The sequence below is a fragment of the Durio zibethinus genome, chromosome 10 (genome assembly GCF_047325235.1).
Source record: "Durio zibethinus cultivar Kanyao isolate XHJ-2024 chromosome 10, ASM4732523v1, whole genome shotgun sequence".
NCBI classification, from domain to species: domain Eukaryota; kingdom Viridiplantae; phylum Streptophyta; class Magnoliopsida; order Malvales; family Malvaceae; genus Durio; species Durio zibethinus.
In genome coordinates, this window is record NC_143171.1 from 4,723,249 (window position 1) to 4,744,308 (window position 21,060).

The window sequence follows — 21,060 nt, forward strand, 5'->3', positions numbered from 1 at the left end:
TTTTGATTAACACTAATGAACTTAATAGCGAAAATGATTTTGAGGAATATGCCCTCCCTGTAGTTCTAATGAGATTAATTGAGCAAGAAAACAAACCAATTGAGCCTCATCAAGAGATAACTGAATTAGTAAACTTAAAAAATGAGAAAAATAAAAAAAAAGTTAAAATTGACATCTCACTTTCATCAACAAACAATCAAAGATTAAAATATTTACTTCGAGAATTCGTAGATATGTTTGTTTAATCTTATCAGGATATGCCTAGGCTTAGCACAGAAATAATAAAACATAAATTGTCCTTAAAGCTAGAATCTAAACCAATCCAACAGAAATTGAGGTGAACGAAGCCTAAAATGCTGCTAAAGATTAAAAAAAAAGTAAAGAAGCAGTTTGATACAAGTTTCTTACAAATGGCCAAGTACCAGAATGGGTAGCCAATATAGTACCAATCTCTAAAAAAGATGAAAAGTACGAATATGTTGGGATTACTATAGCTTGAATAGGGCTAGCCTAAAAGATAACTTTTTTTTGCCTTATATTGACACACTAATGGATAAGACGGCCATGCATTCTATGTTTTCCTTCATAGATGGGTTTTTAGGGTATAACCAAATAAAAATGACTTAAGATGATAGGAAAAAAATCATTTTCATGACTATGTGAAAAGTCATGATAGGAAGAACACTAGAGTAACTTCTTAAAAAGTCATGATGACGCTTTTTCATGACATGATACATAAAAAAATTGAGGTATATGTAGATGATATGATTATGAAATCTCATAAAAGAGAAAATCATGTCATCAACCTTAGAAAGTTATTCAAAAGGTTAAAAAAATTTCAACTCAAGTTGAATCCAGCTAAATGTAGATTTGAGGTAAAGTAAAAAAAGTTGTTAGGCTTCATGGTCAGTGAAAGAGAGATTGAAGTTAATCCAGATAAAATACAAGCTATTCAAAATTTGTCACCTCCAAGTACACTAAAAAAATTTGGGGTTTTCTGGGTAGATTGAACTACATTTTTTGGTTCATTTCTGAGCTTTCCTATAAGTGTAATCCTATTTTTAAGCTTTTTCGTAAGAATAATCTTAGATAATAGAATGAAGAATGCCAAAAGTTTTTGATAAAATTAAGTAGTACTTATCAAATCTTTTCATATTGGTATTGTCTATTTCAAAAAGACTTTTAATTTTATATTTGAAAGTGTGCGAGAAGTCAATAAGATGTGTGTTAAAATAGTAAGATGAGTTTAGTAGAAAAGAGATAGCTATTTACTATCTGAGTAAAAAGTTCACAAAATATGAGTTCAAGTATTTTTCTTTAAAAAAAATATTGTGCATTAGCTTAGATAGTCAAAAGACTCAAATAGTACATGTTTTATCATATTACCTAACTTATAGCAAAATTGGATCCAATCAAATATATCTTTGAGAAGCCTTCATTGTTTGAAAGAATTGCAAGATGACAATTAATGCTATCAGAATATAACATCATGTATGTGAGCCAAAAAATAATAAAAAAAAGTGTTATAGCCAAGTTTCTCATAGGTTGTGCTATCAAAGATTATGAGCCAATAAGGTTGAAATTTTTTTATGAAGATTTGATGGTTGTTTCCCAACTTGAAAAGGAAAAGCATGATGAGAAGTGTTAAAGAATGTACTTTAAAAAAGCTGCCAATGCCTTGGGATATAAAATGGAGGCAATTTTGATTTTTTCATAAAAACACTATTATCCTATAACAGCGAGGTTGAATTTCAATTGCATAAATAACAATGCTGAATATGAAGCCTGTGTAATAGGTTTACAAACTGCTATAAATAGAAAGATTATAGTATTAAAAGTGTTTGAAGACTCAGCTCTAGTTATATAGCAGTTGAAATGAGAATAAGAAATGAGAGATTTAAAACTTATTTCATATCATAAGCATATCTTAGAGTTGGTCAAGTAGTTTGAAAATATTCAGTTTGATCATTTACCTCGTGAGGAGAATCTGATTGTCGATGCATTGGCTACTCTATAGTAATGATCCAAATTAATGATAATATCGATATTTAGCCTATCAAGCTAGATGTTAAGGATATATCAGTTTATTGTTCTAATGTAAAAGAGAAAAAAGATAGAAAATCATGGTATTGTGATATCTTATAATATATTAAGAATAAACAATACCCAGATTAAGCAACTTATCATAACGTCTAGATCCGGGGATCTATCGCTAGACATTGATTTTTAGGGAGTCGTCACCAATCTTTTTTATCTAGGTGTGATTGATCACTTAAAGAATCTGTCCTTTCAGGGAACACCTAAGTTTAAGGGTCCCTAAAAGAATAAGTTCAGGTCTACTAACCATAACAAGATTCGGGAGGTCGGTTACATGTGAGAAAGGTTATAGCACCCTCACAACGTCCATCAAAAGATAGTACCAGCTGAAATTTGTGTTATCCAATAAGCCTTAAAATTTTACCAAGTAATTAATTATTGGAAATTATTCTCAATTGACTCTAATACTTTTAGCAGAAAATCGAGAAAATTCCCTCACCTCAGGAGTATGCAAGAAAACTACTGTTTCACTTGCAGAGGCTCTATCATCGGATTATTTAAAGAAAAATCAAAAATAAAAAAGAAGAAAAGAATGATTTTTCTTGTACAGGGAAAATTGATACTTTCAACTTTTCCTCAAAAATTGATTTTTTGAAAATTTATTTTTAAGAAAATTGATACTTTCAACTTTTTTCTAAAAATATTTTTTGAAACTTTGATTTTCAAGGAAAATTGATACTTTCAACTTTTTCTCAAAAACTTTTTTTGAAATTTTATTTTTAAGGAAAATTGATACTTTTAACTTTTCTCCAAAAATATTTTTTTGATTTTTATTTAAAGAAAATAAAATAATAAAACAAAATAAAAGTGAAAATAAAAAAATAAAATAAAAGAAAGTAAAACAAAAATAAAATAAATAAAATAAAGGTAAAAAAATACTAAATAAACCTAATCTATTAAATACGAAATAAATAAATAAATAAATAATAAATAAAAACATTCAAAAAAAAAAAAAAACTTGGAGCGGCTCGATGTACGGCTCGGCTCGGCCATCGGCTCGGAGGGGAGATACATGCGCGAGTCAGGACGCGGGTCGACGCTCAGGTCGAGTCGGATATCGACAAAACGAGCGGATCCTCTGGATCACTTAAGGCCAAAACGACGTCATTTTGGGAGGGTATAAAAGGCTCTTCCCTCTGTTTTTCGGTAGAACGCTCATCCCCTCTCTCTTTTCTTCCTTTTTCTCCCGCTTCTCTCTAAACGATTGAAGAACTCCGGTTGAATATTCACCGGATTCTGGGATTTTTCGTCGGAATCTGGGTTTTCACCGAAATTTTATCGGAAGTTCACCGATTTTTGAGATTCTTCATCGAAAACTGGGTAGCTCGTTGAAAACTGCAAAGTTGATCGAAATTTTCGTCAGAAAATTCAACTTTCGTCAAAAAATTCAACCGAAATCTGGAATTTTTCAAAAATTTCCAAAAAAAAATCACCAAAAATCTTCAAAAAAATTCCTACTAACTCCGAGAATACTTCTTAGCCTTTTATACTCTTTTATCTCTCAAATCAGTAGCTTTGCTCACGTTTTTTTCTCTGTGTCCCTTGTTCTGTTCCAGAAGGTCCCTTTTATAGGGATTGATCAGGAGTTCCTGATCAATCCCAATTTCTCTTTGGATAGGGATTCAATCTTTGAATCCAATCTGGACTCTTCTGATTGAATCTCCATTCCCAGTAGGATTCTTCAGCCTTCAATCTCAACCTTCCAAAATAAAAATCAAGTAAAGAAAATAATAGATAATTAGAAAAGATAAATCAAAAAAATATTATAGGATAAATAAAAGAATAATAATAATAACAGATATATAATTAGATAAATAAAAATATAAAAATACAAAAAATACAAAAATACAAAAATAAAAATAAATATATATTAATAAATAGTAATAATAAATAAATAATAAATACATATGATATAAAGGAAAATATATACAAAAATAAAATTGGACTTACCCATTTGGATCAGGCCCAATTGATCCGGGCCTAGACCAAATTGGGTGTCTACAGCTGCCCCTCTTTGCACATTTTTTGTAAAACAAAAATTACGCAAAGACGTAGACACCCAATCAAGATTCAACTCAACATTTTCATTTTTTTATTTTTTTTATATTTTTTGTTTTTTTTGTTTGCTTTTGTTTTTGTTTTTGTTTTTTTTTAACCAAAGCTCCTCTAAACAAAGGCTCAACGACTTTGAAAAAAATAAATTGCTCCTCTAAACAGAGGCACCACGACTTTGAAAGTAAATTGCTCCTCTAAACAGAGGCACCACGATTTTGGAAAAGTAAATTGCTCCTCTAAACAGAGGCATTACGACTTTGGAAAGTAAATTGCTCCTCTAAACAGAGGCAATGACTTTGGGAAAGTAAATTGCTCCTCTAAACAGGGGCACCACAACTTAGAAAAGTAAATTGCTCCTCTAAACAGAGGCACCACGACTTTGGAAAAGTAAATTGCTCCTCTAAACAGAGGCAACGAAACTTTGGAAAATAAATTGCTCCTTGACAATCATGTCCAAAGGAGTTGAAAGTTGTGTTTGAAAGAATTTCAGGAGATTATGCCCAGAGGTCTTATAAATCAACCCTGATACCAAAAGACATCCTATTTCAAGGATTAGGAACTTACCTGACAAGTTTCTTCTCAAATTTGCAAAATATCTTCATATCTGTCTTCTCTATGTGGGATGTTGAAATACCATTGCTTCTTGAATTTATACACTATACTTTCCTGAAAGTAGTGTATGCTATGCAATGTATATGAATTTCAATGCATGCTATGCAAATGTTGGCCAATTAATTCCTATTCAATATATGGTACTCAAGTTTCTCAAGCTCTCCCTTTTTTTTTTGGGCATCAAGCCTTTCGATTCTTCAGAGATCCAATTACACTGCTCTTCTAAGATCAAACCAGTGTAGCTTTCAATTGTCTCTTCCACTCACATTCTTCTTGTAAAAAATCTCTTCCCAGATTCAATGTCCTAATCAGGAGCTGAACATCTCGATTCTGCCTTTTTCACTTTTGACTTATTCAATGTAATGTAAAAATCTTTCATGTTGTTATTCATTCATCTATCATTATTTCAAACTCAAAAAGTAAGAATGCATTTGCACATTTCTTCAATGGTGGGGTATTAAGAAGAAAAGAATCTGAATGTTGAGAACAGTCATAAGAAAAAGACACAAAGAATGAAATAAAATGTCTCTTATTAGCAAAATGTTGACAAACTTTGGCCAAGGAAGAATTACAAGGATAGGTGTAGGGACAAAGCCCAAAATGAACAATCAGATAATCATGATAACACATCTCAAAGTTTTTCTGAAAACTCAATCCTCTGATGTATTTAACAACTTGAAACTCTTTCAAATTTGCTAGCCTTCATATCAGCAAACTTTTAAATTCAATGCTGTATTCTCCTTATCTAAGCTGTTTTTTTAGGTTTTCAACTTAGATAAACCCCCTATGACTCAAACCGCCCTTTTAGAGTTTTCACCTTGAGTTCTCCTTTTTCACTTTCTTTTTTTCATTTTTTCATCTTTTCATTTTTCATTTTTTCATTTTTTCATTTTTTTATTTTTCATTTTTTTTATTTTTTTCAAGCATAGTATTTCTTCACAGCATCATAATTATAGGATGGGGTAAATCATTTTCATCCATCTCAGTCAGTATCAGCGCTCTACCCGAAAAAGCCCGTCTCATCACATACGATCCTTTCCAATTCGGAGTCCATTTTCCTCTACTATCGTGTTGGATTGAGAAAATTCTTTTCAAGACCAACTCTCCTTCTCGAAAGTAACGGGGTCAAATTTTCTTATCATGAGCCCTCATCATTCTTCTTTGATACAGCTGACCATGACACAATGCAGTTAATCTTTTTTCTTCTATGAAATTTAACTGTTCATAATGTTTTCGAATCCATTCAGCTTTTTCCAACTCAACTTCTTTTAAGACTCTCAAAGAGGGGATCTCTACTTCCACTGGTAGTATAACTTTCATCTCATAAATCAAAGAAAATAAGGTTACCCCAGTAGAGGTATGAACTGACGTTCGATATGCATGCAATGCAAATGATAACTTCTCATGCCAATCTTTATAAGTCTCGATCATTTTCTCTAAAATCTTCTTTATGTTCTTATTGGCTGCCTCAACTGCCTCATTCATTTTCAGACGGTATAGTATCGAGTTATGATGATTGATCTTGTATTGAGCACATATTTCTTACATCATCTTATTATTTAGATTCTTGGCATTGTCTGAAATAATTATCTCCGAAAGTTTATATCTACAGATGATCTCCTTTTTTATGAACTTGCAAACCACGGAGCGTGTCACATTTGCATATAATGCTGTCACTACCCATTTTATGAAGTAATCTATCATCACAAAAATGAATCTGTGCTTGTTAGAAGCCTTTGGGGTGATTGGACCAATGACATCCATGCCTCACATTGAAAATGGCCATGGTGGTGCCATAACATGTAAAGCAGACGACGGAGCATGAATCTTATCAGTAAATATCTGGTATTTATGGTATTTACGAGCATAATCAATGCAATCATTCTTCATTATCAACCAATAATATCTCACTCTCATGATCTGTCTTGTCATCATATGTCCACTAGTATGTGCCCCACATATTTCATCATGCACCTCTTTAATGATTTTCTTTGCTTCAGTTTCATTTACGCACTTCAATAATACTTGATCCTTGTTTCTTTTGTAAAGGACATTTCCATCCAGGAAAAAACTCACAGCCAATCTTTGGATGATCTTTTTATCATTTTCTGTTACTTGAACTGGATACTGCTGATCCTTGACATACTGTAAGATGTCATAATACCAGGGTTTTCCATCTTTTTCTCCTTCTACATTAGAACAATAAGCTGGTATATCTTTAACATCTAATTGATGGGCTGAATGTCGGTATTATCATTAATTCGAATCATCGCAGCCAAAGTAACCAATGCGTCAGCAATCAAATTCTCTTCTTGAGGTAAGTGATCAAATTGGATATCTTTAAATTGTTTCGTCAACTCTAGAATATACTATGATATGGAATGAGTTTTGAATCTCTCATCTCTCATTCTCTTTTCAACTGATATATGACTAGAGCTGAGTCTCCAAACACTTTTAGTACTTTCATTCTTCTATTTATAGCAGCTTGTAAGCCTATGACACATGCCTCATATTCAAGGATGTTATTTGTGTAATTAAAATTTAACCTCGCTGTTATAAGACAGTATTATTCTTCTGGAAAAATCAAAATTGCCCCAATTTCATGCCCGAAGGCATTAGCAGCTTCATCAAAATATATTCTCCAATATTTTCCTACATGCTGCCCTTCTTTCGGTTGAGAAATAGTCATTAAGTCTTCGTCAAGGAATTCTAGCTTCATCGACTCATAGTCTTTAATAGCACGATCTGTAAGAAATTCTGCTATAGCCCCTCATTTTATTATTTTTTGGCTCACGTATATAATATCATATTCCGAAAGCATTACTTGCCATCTAGCGATTCTCTCAAATAAAGAAGGCTTCTCGAAGATATACTTAATGGGATCCAATTTTGCTATGAACCACGTAGTGTGATAGAGCATATACTGTCTGAATCTTTTGGCAGTCCATGCTAATGCACAACATATTTTCTCCAATGAAGAATACTTGGATTCATATTCAGTGAACTTTTTACTCAGATAGTAAATAGCTCTCTCTTTTCGACTGACCTCATCTTGTTGCCCCAACACACATCCCATTGAATTTTTATATACAGTTAAGTATAAGATTAAAGGTTTCCCTAGAACAGGTGGCACCAATACTGGAGGGTTCGATAAATATTGCTTAATTTTATCAAATACCACTTGACATTCTTCATTCTATTTTCCAGGATTATTCTTACGGAGAAGCTTAAATATGGGATCACATTTGTAAGTAAGCTGAGAGATGAACCAAGAAATGTAGTTCAATCTCCCTAGAAAACCTCGAACTTCTTTTGGTGTGCTGAGAGGTGACAGATTTTGAATAGTCCGTATCTTATCGGGATCGACTTCAATTCCTCTTTTACTGACCACAAAGCCTAACAACTCTCTGACTTTATCCTAAAGGTACACTTGGCTGGGTTTAATTTGAGCTGAAACTTTTTTAACCTTTCAAATAACTTTCTGAGGCTAGTAACATGATCTTCATCCTCACAAGACTTTACAATCATATCGTCTACATACACCTCAATCTCTTTATGCATCATGTCATGAAAGAGTGTTACCATGGCCCTTTGATATGTTGCCCCAGCATTCTTTAACCCAAAAGGCATGATTTTATAACAGAAGATTCCCTACATGGTCATAAAAGTAGTCTTTTTCATATCATCTGCAGCCATCTTTATCTGATTATACCTCAAAAAACCATCCATAAAAAAGAAAATTGAATGCTTAGCTGTGTTATCTACCAATATGTCGATATGAGGCAAGGAAAAGTTATCTTTTGGGCTAGCTTTATTCAAATCTTGATAGTCTACACACATTCATACTTTTTCATCTTTCTTAGAAACTGGGACTATATTGGCTACCCATTCTGGATACTTAGCCACTTGTAGAAAACCTGCATCAAATTGTTTCTTCACCTCTTCTTTAATCTTTAGTAGCATTTCAGGCTTCATCCGTCTCAGTTTTTACTGAACTGGCTTACATTCTGGCTTTAGGGGTAATCTATGCTCAACTATCTCTGTGCTCAGTCCTAGCATATCCTGATAAGACCAAGTAAATATATCTATAAATTCTTGAAGTAGGTCTGCCAATCGTTGCCTATCTTCAGATGAAAGTGAAGTGCCTATTCTGACCTCTTTCTTATTTTCTTCATCTCTCAGATTCACTAAGTTCACTACCTCCTGATGAGGCTCAATTGGCTTGTTCTCATGTTCAATCATCCTCATTAGGTCCGGAGGCATAACATATTCTTTAGAATTTTCTTCATTGTCAAGTTCATCACTGTTAATCGAATTCTCAAAGCTAACCTCTTGATTGTTATCATGATTATTTTCATGTTCATTTAAAGACCTACAATTGGATGAAATGGGATACGTTGGCAAGATGTGCTTGGAGAGATGAAAATAATGAAGACACAAGAAAAAATGAATGAAAATGCATACTTCTTAATTTTTATTAAAAATAATAAATGATGAATGGCCCAAACAAAAAGATCACTCTAATACCTTGGGCAATAGCTATTGAGATGTTACAATTACATTGCATCAAAATCAAAAGTCAAAGGCATCTCGATGGCACTCTAATTATTGAGCTCAAAATCTGATGGACAAAGGTGAACCCACTCCTCTTGATTAACCTTCACTTCATTTTCAACAGCATTAATGGCTAACTAGGTAAAATTATCTTCCATACTTTTTCTTACATCTGGGTACATGAATCCTCCAAGTCTGAAGGTTTCATATAAGTGTGGGATAAACATCAGTCTTACTGTCTTTCTTGACGGCCTTCTTTTGACTTCCCACTTTACCATCTCATAGCCTAGGCCCATCTTGTCGCTATTGTCTATTATTGTTGGAGGTTCTTTAATTCCCTGCAAGTTTTTACCTAGCCCAAGTCCTGGATACCAGCCCTTGTTGATGACTTGGCTCACCATTATTTTTGAAAAAGACTGATTTTAAAATCCTTCACCTACAGAATTGACCAATTCAAAAGATCGATAAGAGCATTCCAATGCTTCTTCGGTAGCCTCTACGTATGGAGTGTTCAATGGTTGGGTCACCAGCATGTCTTTCTCCCTAACTACTACTACCAATTGACCTGCTACATTGAACTTGATCTTCTGGTGCAAAGTAGAAAGCACAGCTCTTGCCATGTGAATCTATGGTCTTCCTAACAGACAGCTGTAGGATGGAAAGATATCCATCACTTGAAATTTTATATTGAAGGTGCATGGCCCAATTTGTAAAGGCATTTCAATATCTCTTAGAACTTTTTTTTTGGTCCCATCAAAGGCTTTTACAATCATCTGACTATCCCTCATATAAGAATAATCAATGGGTAGCCTTACCAAAGTTGACATAGGTATGACGTTGATAGCAGAGTCATTATTGATAAGGACTTTGGCTATAATATGGCTCTTGCATTTGACTGTGATATGCAGAGCCTTGGCATTTTTTTTTCTTCCAAAGAAATCTCATCATCGCTGAATGAAATGTGATTTGGCATGACTAAGTTTCCAGTCAGGTGGTTCATATATTCAACAGATACGTTATGTGCCACGTATGCCTGATTCAACACTTTCAGTAGGGCACTTCGATGTGACTCTAAGTTCAGCAACAGTGATAATAATGAGATTCGAGCTGGCATTTTATTCAACTGTTCCATAACAGAATACTCACTATGTTTTACCAGCTTTAGGAATTCACAAACCTCTCTTTTTTATACTAGCTTCGGTTGATCTTCTTCGGGTTCTATCTCAGGATTATTTTACTTTTCTCTTTCTTTAGCTTTCTCTTTTCTAGCATTCTCTAGTATTTTTGGAGTGTAACATCTCTCACTTCGAGTAATGCCTCTTACACCAGTAATATTGGAAGCATCGACTTTGGAGACATCTTCTTTTTGTCCTTGAACTACAGTGTCACAACCATATCTCCAGGGTATAACTTTATCATCTTTGTATGGAAAAAGAGTCGGGACTTTAAAAGTTACCGACCTAGGGAAGAGTTTGTCTATGACTGACTTTGGTTTGTTCCCACACTGAATTGTCACTAGTTTTGGAAACAACTTTACAGGCCTATCAGTTATGTGTACCTCAACATTTTTCAAGTCTTCTTTTTCTTCATAGACCTTCATCTGATATGAATCCAAAAGTTTTTGCACCTCCTAGTGAAACTGCTCACAGGTCTCAATGGAATGGCCCATTACCCCATTATGATACTTACAACTAGTACCAGCTATATATGCTCCATGATAGTTGTGTGGACTTACCAGTTGTATCATGTCTACTTTTTGTAAAATATCGAACAGTTGGCTGAGAGGTATCTTAATATCTACCACTTTCTTCTTGACATGGCACTCCTGTTCTTCACCTATAGTATTCACATTATGATTCGACAAAAGATTACCACTAACATTCGGCGTAGCCATCCCTCCAGTATCAAAGTAAATCATTCCATCCTTGATCAACCGTTGCACTTTGTATTTTAGAGTAGTGCAATTTTTTATAGAGTGACCAGCAATCCCATAATGGTAGTCACAGTGGACGGTGGGATCATACCACTTGGGATAAGGTGGCTTGAGAGGTTCTAATTTACTTGAAGCAATCAAATGACTGTTGTAGAGCTCCTTATATAATTCAGTATAAGTCATTGAAATTGGGTCAAAAACGGGTTTCTCACGAGTGGTTCGTTGTTCTCGTGAGCCACCAATGGGGTTAGTTAGGGCGATTTTAGGGTCTTGAGGTAGGTTGAATGTTAGTACTATACATGGTATTTTAGGGTTTATGAGGGGCCTGATATGTTTGGGGGTATGGTGATTGTGTAAATGGTTTGTATGAGTGAAATGAAGTGTTATTTACAGCGGGGTGATATGGCAGATATTCTGGTGGAGGGTAGGGTGAATAACCTATAAGCTACTGTCTATCAAAGTTCACAGCCTGAGCTTCAGTTTCTTTTTTCTTCGAGACTCTTTTGCTAGATACTTCATTTCCTTCTAGCTTGCCATTCTTGATGGCGCTTTCAATGATTTCTCCCGAGATTACCATGTCAGTAAAATTTTTTGTTGCATTTCCTATCAGCTTTTCATAATAGAAAGATTTTAAAGTGCTAACAAACAGCACTGTATTTTTTTTCTCGATCAGAGAAGGTTGTACCTGAGAAGCAACATCCTTCCACCTCTGGGCATACTCTTTAAAAGATTCGTTTGACTTTTTTTCTAGATTCTGCAAAGACAAACGATCAGGGGCCAAATCAATGATATGTCGATATTGACTGATAAAGTCATGTGCCATATCGCTTCAAGAGCGAATGCGAGTCCTGTCCAGCTGAACATAGCATCTAGCCGCAGAGCCAGTAAGACTGTCTTGGAAAACATGCATCAAGAGTTTTTTATCATGTGTATGAGCTACCATTTTCCTACAATACATGGTGATGTGAGTTTTGAGGCACTTTGTATCGTCATATTTTTTAAATTTTGATACTTTGAACTTATGGGGATAACCACATTAGGAACTAGGCAGAGCCCAACAGCATCAACTGACCCATAAAAGCTAAATCTTTCCACAGCCCTTAACCTTTGCTCTAACATGCTAATCTTGAAACTTTCCTAAACTTCCACTCTTATCTTTTTCTTTTCCTTTTCTTTTAAATCATCTAGATCAGGAATTGATTCTACTATCTTTTCAGAGAAGACAGGATTTATATAGCTATTATACTGTCCTGGGTTGAAAGCTGATGGCATTCCAAGATATGTTGGATATGCGAAATGTTGTGGTGGGACCTCTTGAGCAGAATGGGGTTGAGGTGGACCAAAACCTGAAGGGTACAGAGGGTCAGCCACTTCTTGTAATGGGAGAATTTGCTGGCTTGTATTTTTTTCAACTCTTTTTCCTTTATTCATGTTATTAAAAGCCTCCAAAATCTTACTTAGTTCACTTTCAATCTTCTCCTGGGCTTTTTCTATCTTTTCAAATCTATGAGAATTTTCTTGCTCCATTTGCCTTGCTCTGGATCTTGTGTTGGATCGATGGGTAAGTTTTCGTTAGATGGAGCTATCTTGGAACCTTGAGTACTATATCTTAGAATTAGCAAATTTACATGATCATCACATAGTTACTTTGTTAAATGTAATGAATGAGAATGCAATGAATGAAAAATGCATGTATGTAGAGAATATTTACCTTAAAACGGTATTCAACTAAAAAATTTTATTTATTCCAAAAAACTCTGATCTATATTGAGTTTATCATCTTAGAATTATAGCCATAAAATTGTTTGATCTGTTCATACTAGGCCTTGGCTTTTTCTATGAAGTTCAACAGACGCTGTCCATGTTTTCCTACTGGGGTCACCATTTGTCTTACTGTCTCTGCCTATTCCACCATCTCTCTTGCCTTACATAGCCCTTTATGGATTTGGGTTGTTAAGTGCTCAATGTATTTCTGCCTTCCTAAATTTTCTCTTTTACCACACCAGACTTGGTATGATAATTTTCTATGTTCTCTAACCAATGCAATGATGTGATCTCCTTATTCATCCAACTTTTGACTTAGCTTGCTCAAATAACTATTTAGCATGTTAATTTTTGCCTGTGCTTCGATACTTTCTTCTTCCAATTCGGCATACTCTTGCTTCAATCTTGTATTTTTCTCAGTAAGCTCGACAATGGTTATCTTTTTAGCTCTTTCTCTCACACATAGCCTCTTATACTCCTGGTGTAACTTTGCTAGATCTTCAGTAGCTATATCACGTTCTCTAGCAATCTTGTGAACTTTAACTTCATAACTTTTGGCTCTACCTTTCTACTAGGCTTTTTCTTCTTGAAGTTCCTGAATCTCTTTCTTTAACTTGATCTTTTCAAACTCAAATTTTTTTGTTGCCAGCTCTGACTTTGATGGTGTCTCTTCAAATTTTTCTTCTGTTGGTGGTTGAGAGATTTTATAAGTGAATACCATTTCTTGTCTTCTCTTTATTCTCTAAACCAAGTAACCTGGGGTGACTTTTTCAGTGAATGATCCAGGACTCACTCTTTGGGGATTTTTTCATGCTTTGATCATCTCATTCATCCTTTGAAATGCTTTAGGCTCACTGTAAGAGAAATCTAACTGATGGAACCCATAAGTCATAAAAATGAACTGTTCTTCCTCCAATTACCTTCTCACTAGGAGTGGTGCATAATTCGTCACTCCCCATAAACCCAAAAGTGGAACTACTATACTATCCCCACACTGGTATAACATAGGCTCACGATTCATTCATGGGGCCAACCATCTCACCCTGGCACTTTTTAATTTTTGTAAGAAAGTTATCCATTCTTGTTTAGACTTTCGCTTTGACCACCCACTTTCACAGAATTCCTTGATTGGAAAACGATTACGGATGTAAAGCTTCAAGAAAGTGCCATTTTCTTGTTCAAAATGACTTTTCATCCATAAGTACAATAATTGTATGCATCCTATGAAACGTCTTCCATTCTGATGATAATAACTCAAAGATCTGATAGTCTCTGCTAATATCACCGTTGAAGGATTACAGCCATTGATCACACTTTCGAAGAAATTAACCATCGCTATCTCCATATGTCCCAAAACCTTTGGAAAGATTACCAGTCCGTATATAGCCAAGGCAAATATGTCTAACCCCCATTCTTCATTGGCATGCTGTATCAGAAACTCATGAAAGAACTTTCAAGGTAGGCAGACCTATTCTTATTTTTTCTTTGTATGAGAATCCATAACTTCCTTACCTATCCTCATGAGTTGAGCCAGACTTTTACGAAATCTTGACTTATGTTTTTTGACATATATCTTGTCTGGAGTCTTGAGATGTAGATCCAACAAAACTGAGTATTCTTCGATGGTGAGAGTCATATCAGCTTTATTAAAGATGAAACACTTGTATGCAGGATCCCAGAATTATGCTGCAGTTCTGATTAGTTGATCATCGACAACCACTGCTAGAAGGTGTGCTATATGCCCATGTTTCTGACAAAACTGCTCTTACCTTGACGGATTCATCTTTTTTCAGATATCAACTAAATCCTCTAAATTATTCTGCTTGAAGAGGATAGATATTTCTTGAGACAGAGTAGAATCATACCTAATTGCAAGCAATCTCTCATCTTCAGTTGAGTCTTTTCTGACTGGGCCCTTACTTCATTTGGTGTCTCACAGGGTGCTAATACTGATGAAGAACAAACTAAGCGTTCATTGGCATCCATGAAAAAATTTGTTGAAGATCATTTTTCAAGCAAATGTTCTTTATGCAACTTTATGATATGCGTATGAACCAATACAAAAGAAATAAGAAAAAGGTTAGTATACCCAGAAAAGAACAAATAACTAAGTAAATTTAAACATCACACAAAGTAAAATGGATGAATCTTATGCTTTTGGTCAATTCTAAAAGGGAAGAGTGATGGCTCTATCTATAGGTTAGGCACTCTTAAGGTTCATTATATGCAGTTTTAAGGTCAAAGTCTAAAGGTCTTCAAATTGTTCCTTACATCTTTGTCCTTCACAGACTAGTAAGGCACCCTAATCCTCACCCATTATAGGTTATAAGCGAAAAATGTTTAATTTGAGTGAAAGTATTTCGCTAGCCACTACGGAGGCATTAAACCTTACGAAAGCAATAGGTACTTTACTCCTTCCTAGAGGGACGGAGCTCGGGTATAGAGCTCATGGTATGCACATGTACATGAATGACATAATTAACAAAGTAAATAAACATGAATGAATAATAACACATATATACAAAAAGGTTCAATTTTATTAGGCTTTTGGATAACATAAATTATTTGCTGGTCTGACTCTCAAATTCTCCAGTGGAGTCGTCGTGCTGTCATAACGTCTAGATCCAGAGATCTATCGCTAGACATTGATTTTTAGGGAGTTGTCATCAATCTTTTTTGTCTAGGTGCGATTGGTCACCTAAAGAATCTGTCCTTTCAGGGAACACCTAAGTTTAAGGGTCCCTAAAAGAATAAGTTCAGGTCTACTAACCAGAACAGGGTTCGAGAGGTCGATTACATGTAAAGAAGGTTATAGCACCCTCACAACGCCCATCAAAAGATGGTACCAGCTAAAATTTGTGTTATCCAATAAGCCTTAAAATTTTACCAAGTAATTAATTATTGGAAATTATTCTCAATTGACTCTAATACTTTTACCAAAAAATCAAAAAAATTCTCTCACCTCAGGAGTATGCAAGAAAACTACTGTTTCACTTGCAGAGGCTCCATTGTCGAATTATTTAAAAAAAATCAAAATAAAAATCAAAAATAAAGAAAAAAAAGATTTTTCTTATGCAGGAAAAATTGATACTTTCAACTTTTCCTCAAAAATTGATTTTTTGAAAATTTATTTTTAAGGAAAATTGATACTTTCAACTTTTCCCCAAAAATATTTTTTTTCTAAAAATTTTGATTTTCAAGGAAAATTGATACTTTCAATTTTTCCTCAAAAACCTTTTTTGAAATTTTATTTTTAAGGAAAATTGATACTTTCAACTTTTCCCCAAAAATATTTTTTGAAACTTTGATTTTCAAGAAAAATTGATACTTTCAACTTTTCTTCAAAAACCTTTTTTGAAATTTTATTTTTAAGGAAAATTGATACTTTCAACTTTTTCCCAAAAATATTTTTTGAAACTTTGATTTTCAAGGAAAATTGATACTTTCAACTTTTCCCCAAAAATATTTTTTTGATTTTTATTTAAAGAAAATAAAATAATAAAAAAAAATAAAAGTGAAAATAAAAAAATAAAATAAAAGAAAGTAAAACAAAAATTAAAAAATAAAATAAAGATAAAAAGAATACTAAATAAACCTAATCTAATAAATACAAAATAAATAAATAATAAATAAAAAAATTCAAAAGAAAAAAAAAAACCTGGAGCGGCTCGGTATACGGCTCGGCTTGGCTCGGTTCAAGGAAGAGAAAATGGCTCGGAGAAGCGACTTAGAAATTGGCTCGGCTCGACCATCGGCTCGGAGAAGGGTACACGCGTGAGTCAGGATGCGGATCGACGCTCGGATCGGGTCGAATTTCGGTAAAATGTGCGGATCCTTTAGGTCACTTAAGGTCAAAACGATGTCATTTTGGGAGGGTATAAAAGGCTCTTCCCTCTATTTTTTGGCAGAACGCTCCTCCCTTCTCTCTCTCTTTTTCTTTTTCTCCCGCTTCTCTCTAAACGACTGAAGAACTCCGGTTGAATATTCACCGGATTCTGGGATTTTTTATCAAAATCTGAGTTTTTCGTCAAAAGTTCATCAATTTCTGAGATTCTTCGTCGAAAACTGGACAGCTCGTCGGAAACTTCAAAGTTGGTCGGAATTTCCATCGAAAAATTTAATCGAAATCTGGAATTTTCCAGAAATTCCCAGAAAAAAAATCATCAAAAATCTTCAAAAAAATTCCTACTAACTCCCAGAATACTTCTTAGCTTTCTATACTCTTCTATCTCTCAAATCAGTAGCTTTGCTCATGTTTTTTTCTCTGTGTCCCTTGTTCTGTTCCAAGAAGTCCCTTTTATAGGGATTGATCAGGAGTTTATGATCAATCCCAATTCCTCTTTGGATGAGGATTCAATCTTTAAATCCAATCTGGACTCTTCTGATTGAATCTCTATTTTCAGTAGGATTTTTCAGCCTTCAATCTCAACCTTCCAAAATAAAAATCAAATAAAGAAAATAATAGATAATTAGAAAAGATAAATCAAAAAAATATTATAGGATAAATAAAAGAATAATAATAATAATAACATATATATAATTAGATAAATAAAAATACAAAAATAAATAAAAATAAAAAATAAAAAAATAAAAATAAATATATATTAATAAATAGTAATAATAAATAAATAATAAATACATAGGATATAAAGGAAAATATATACAAAAATAAAATTAGACTTACCCATTTGGATCAGGCCCAATTGATCCGGACCTAGATCAAATTGGGTGTCTACACAACTGAGTATGATAAAAGAGTTATCCAGAACTAGTTATGAGTTTCTTTCTGGATGGTGATGTCTTTTATAAAAGAAGTCGTGATCAAATATTATTGAGATATATAAATACGACTGAGGTGAGAAAGATTATTGAAGAGGTGTATGATAGGATATGCGGGGCACATAAAAATGGACATTTGATGGAAAGACAGATCATGAAAGTTAGGTACTATTGGTTGATAATAGAGAGCGACTACATTGACTATGCTAAAAAATGTCATAAGTACCAAATCTATGTTGATAAGATCTATGCTCTATCGACTGTTTTACATATTTTGGCATCACCTTGATTATTCTTTATATGAGATATAGATGTCATTAGTCTTATTACCCTAAAGGCTTTTAATGGGCATAGGTTCATTTTTGTGATGATAGATTATTTCATGAAATGGATAGAAGCAACTTCATTTGAAAGTGTGACATGATATATAGTTTGGAAGTTTATTAAAAGAGAGATCATTTGTAGATATAAACTTTAAAAAAAATCATTTTAGATAATACCAAGAATCTGAATAGTAAGATGATGTAAGAAACATGTACTCGGTACAAGATCAAACATTATAATTTGATGTCATACCGTCAAAAAATGAATGGGGTAATCGAGATGGCAAACAATAATATAAACAGAATTCTTGATAAGATGACCAAGACCTATAAAGACTGGCATAAGAAGTTACCATTTACCTTTCATGCTTATTGAATATCAGTGTATACTTTTACTGAGACAACCTTATTTTTTTTTTGTCTATGGGATGAAAATTGTACTGTCGATCAAAGTAAAAATCCCAGCATTAAAAGTTTTAAAAAAAGTTGGACTGGAAGAAGCTGAATGGATTCAAGAACATTACGAGCAACTGGATTTAATTGAAAAAAAAGATTGACAATGTTATGTCATGGTCAGCTATATCAAAGAAGAATGATGAAAGCTCATGATAAAAAGGTCTGGCCTTATTGTTTTAGAGAATGAGAGTTAGTTTTAAAAAAAATTTCTTCCAAGCCAGCATGATAATAGAGGAAAGTGGACTATGAATTGAGAAAGGCTATATGTAGTGAAAAGAGCTTTTTCGAATGGAATATTAATATTAGCAAAGATGGATACAAATGATTTGCCCAATCCTATAAATTTTGATGCTATGAAGAAATATTACACTTAAAAAAAGATGAAAAAAATAAGAAAATGAAAAAAATGAAAAAAAAAAAAAGATGACTTAAATCAAAAACTCCAAAGAGGCAGTTTAAGTCAAAAGAGGTTCATCTAAGTTGAAAACTTGAAAAGACAGCTTAGATGAAGAAGGTACAACATCAAATTTGAGAATTCACCAACATAGAGGATAGCATGTTCTGATGAGCTATAAGTTATTAGGTGCATTAGGTGGTTGAGTTTTCTAAAAAGACTTCAAGATATGTTATTATAATTATTTGGTTGTTTATTTTGAACATTGTTACCCCATACCCATTTTTGTAACCATTATTTTTTATTGTTATTCTACCATTCTTTTAAATAAGAAATATTTCATTTCATTTCTTGTGTTTCCTTTTTTATGACTATTTCCCATTTCTTCCTAATCCATCACTTGGCTTTTCCCTTTAATACCTTATAATGGAAGAAAAGTGTGATTGCATTTTTATTTTTTGAAATTAAAATAATGATTAATAAATGAATAATAACATGAAAGATTTTTACAGAGCTTGAAAAGGTTGAGAGTGATAAAGGTAAATATAAAATGTTCAGTTCATGGTAGGGACATTGAATTATGAGAAAAAAATTTCTTTAAAAAGAGAATATGGGAATTAAATGAGAGGGATAATTGAGAATTAAATCGATTTGGTCTTAGAGTTTGAAGATTGAAGAGTTCAAAATCCAAAAGGAAGAGACTTGAGAATCTGTGTATCATAATTGAAAAGAAATTAATTAATTGACATTTGCATAACATGTATTGCATTTCGAAATGTTTAATGCATAGCATGCGTTGTATTTAAGAATTTCTAGTGTATGAATTTATAAAGTAGGGTATTTCAAGATCTCACATGGAAAAGATAAATATGAAAACTTTTCAATGAAAGAATTTCAAATTCTGATTTGAATAAAGAAGACCTATGAAGTAAGATTTTGATCCTTAAAAAAGAATATTTCTCAATATTATGAACGATTTGTAAGATCTCTAGGTATAATCTTTTGTAATTTCTTTTGATGATTTATAAGACTTCTGGATATGATTGTAAATAAGCTTTATTTATTTTTCTAAAGTCGTTGAGCATTTGTTTAGAGGAGTTTTATTTTTTAATGTTATTGAGCCTTTACTTAGAAGAGCTTTATTTACTTTTTCAAAGTCGTTGAGCCTCTGTTTAGAAGAGTCTTATTTATTTTTCAAAGTTGTTGAGCCTCTACTTAGATGAGCCTCTATTTAGAGAAGCCTTATTTATTTTTCAAAATTATTAAGTCTCTGCTTAGAGGAACTTTATTTATTTTCCTAAAGTCATTGAGCCTCTATTGAGAAGAGCTTTTCTATTCTTTAAAGTGTTAAACATCTGTTTAGAGGAGTTTTTATATTATTCAAAAAGTCTGAATATGCTTTAAAAAAAAAAAGGAGAAGAGAAAATGTGTCGAGTTGATTCCTGATTGGGTGTCTATGTCTTTGCACAATTTTTGTTTCACAAAAAATGTGTAAAGAGAGACAATTGTAAACACTCCAATCTATTCAAAGTTTTAATTGTTATTGTTAATAAAAATTAAAAAAATTAAAAAAATGAAAAAGGAAAAATCAAAAGACTGAGTTTGTGTGAAACCTATTGGTTTGGATTGAAGAGTTTGAGTTGGATTAAAGAGTTTGAATTAGACTTAAAATTTAGAGTTGAAATTTAAAGGAAATTAAAATCCTTTTTAGTTTAGGGTTTATTGGATTTGAACTTTATAAATACAAATCCACACCAAACAGCAAAACACAAACTATCAAAGAGAAAAATACAAAGGCAACCAGAGAATACAAATATTTTAAGGAAATTTTTTTTGTTGAACATGGGTCAAAAACGGGTCAGGCACTCGAGTCAAACCTTCTACTTGCATAACACACGGATCCTTGGTTGAATTGAAGGCCAAAATGATGTCATTTGATTGGGGTATAAAAGGGTAAAATTTTTTATTTTCCTTAGATCTCCCCTTCTTCCTCTCTTTTCTCTCTTTCTCTCCCTAGAAACCTATGAACAATTGGATGAACATTTACCAATTTTTGGAATTAGCTGTCAAAAATTGGGTATCTTCGTCGGTTT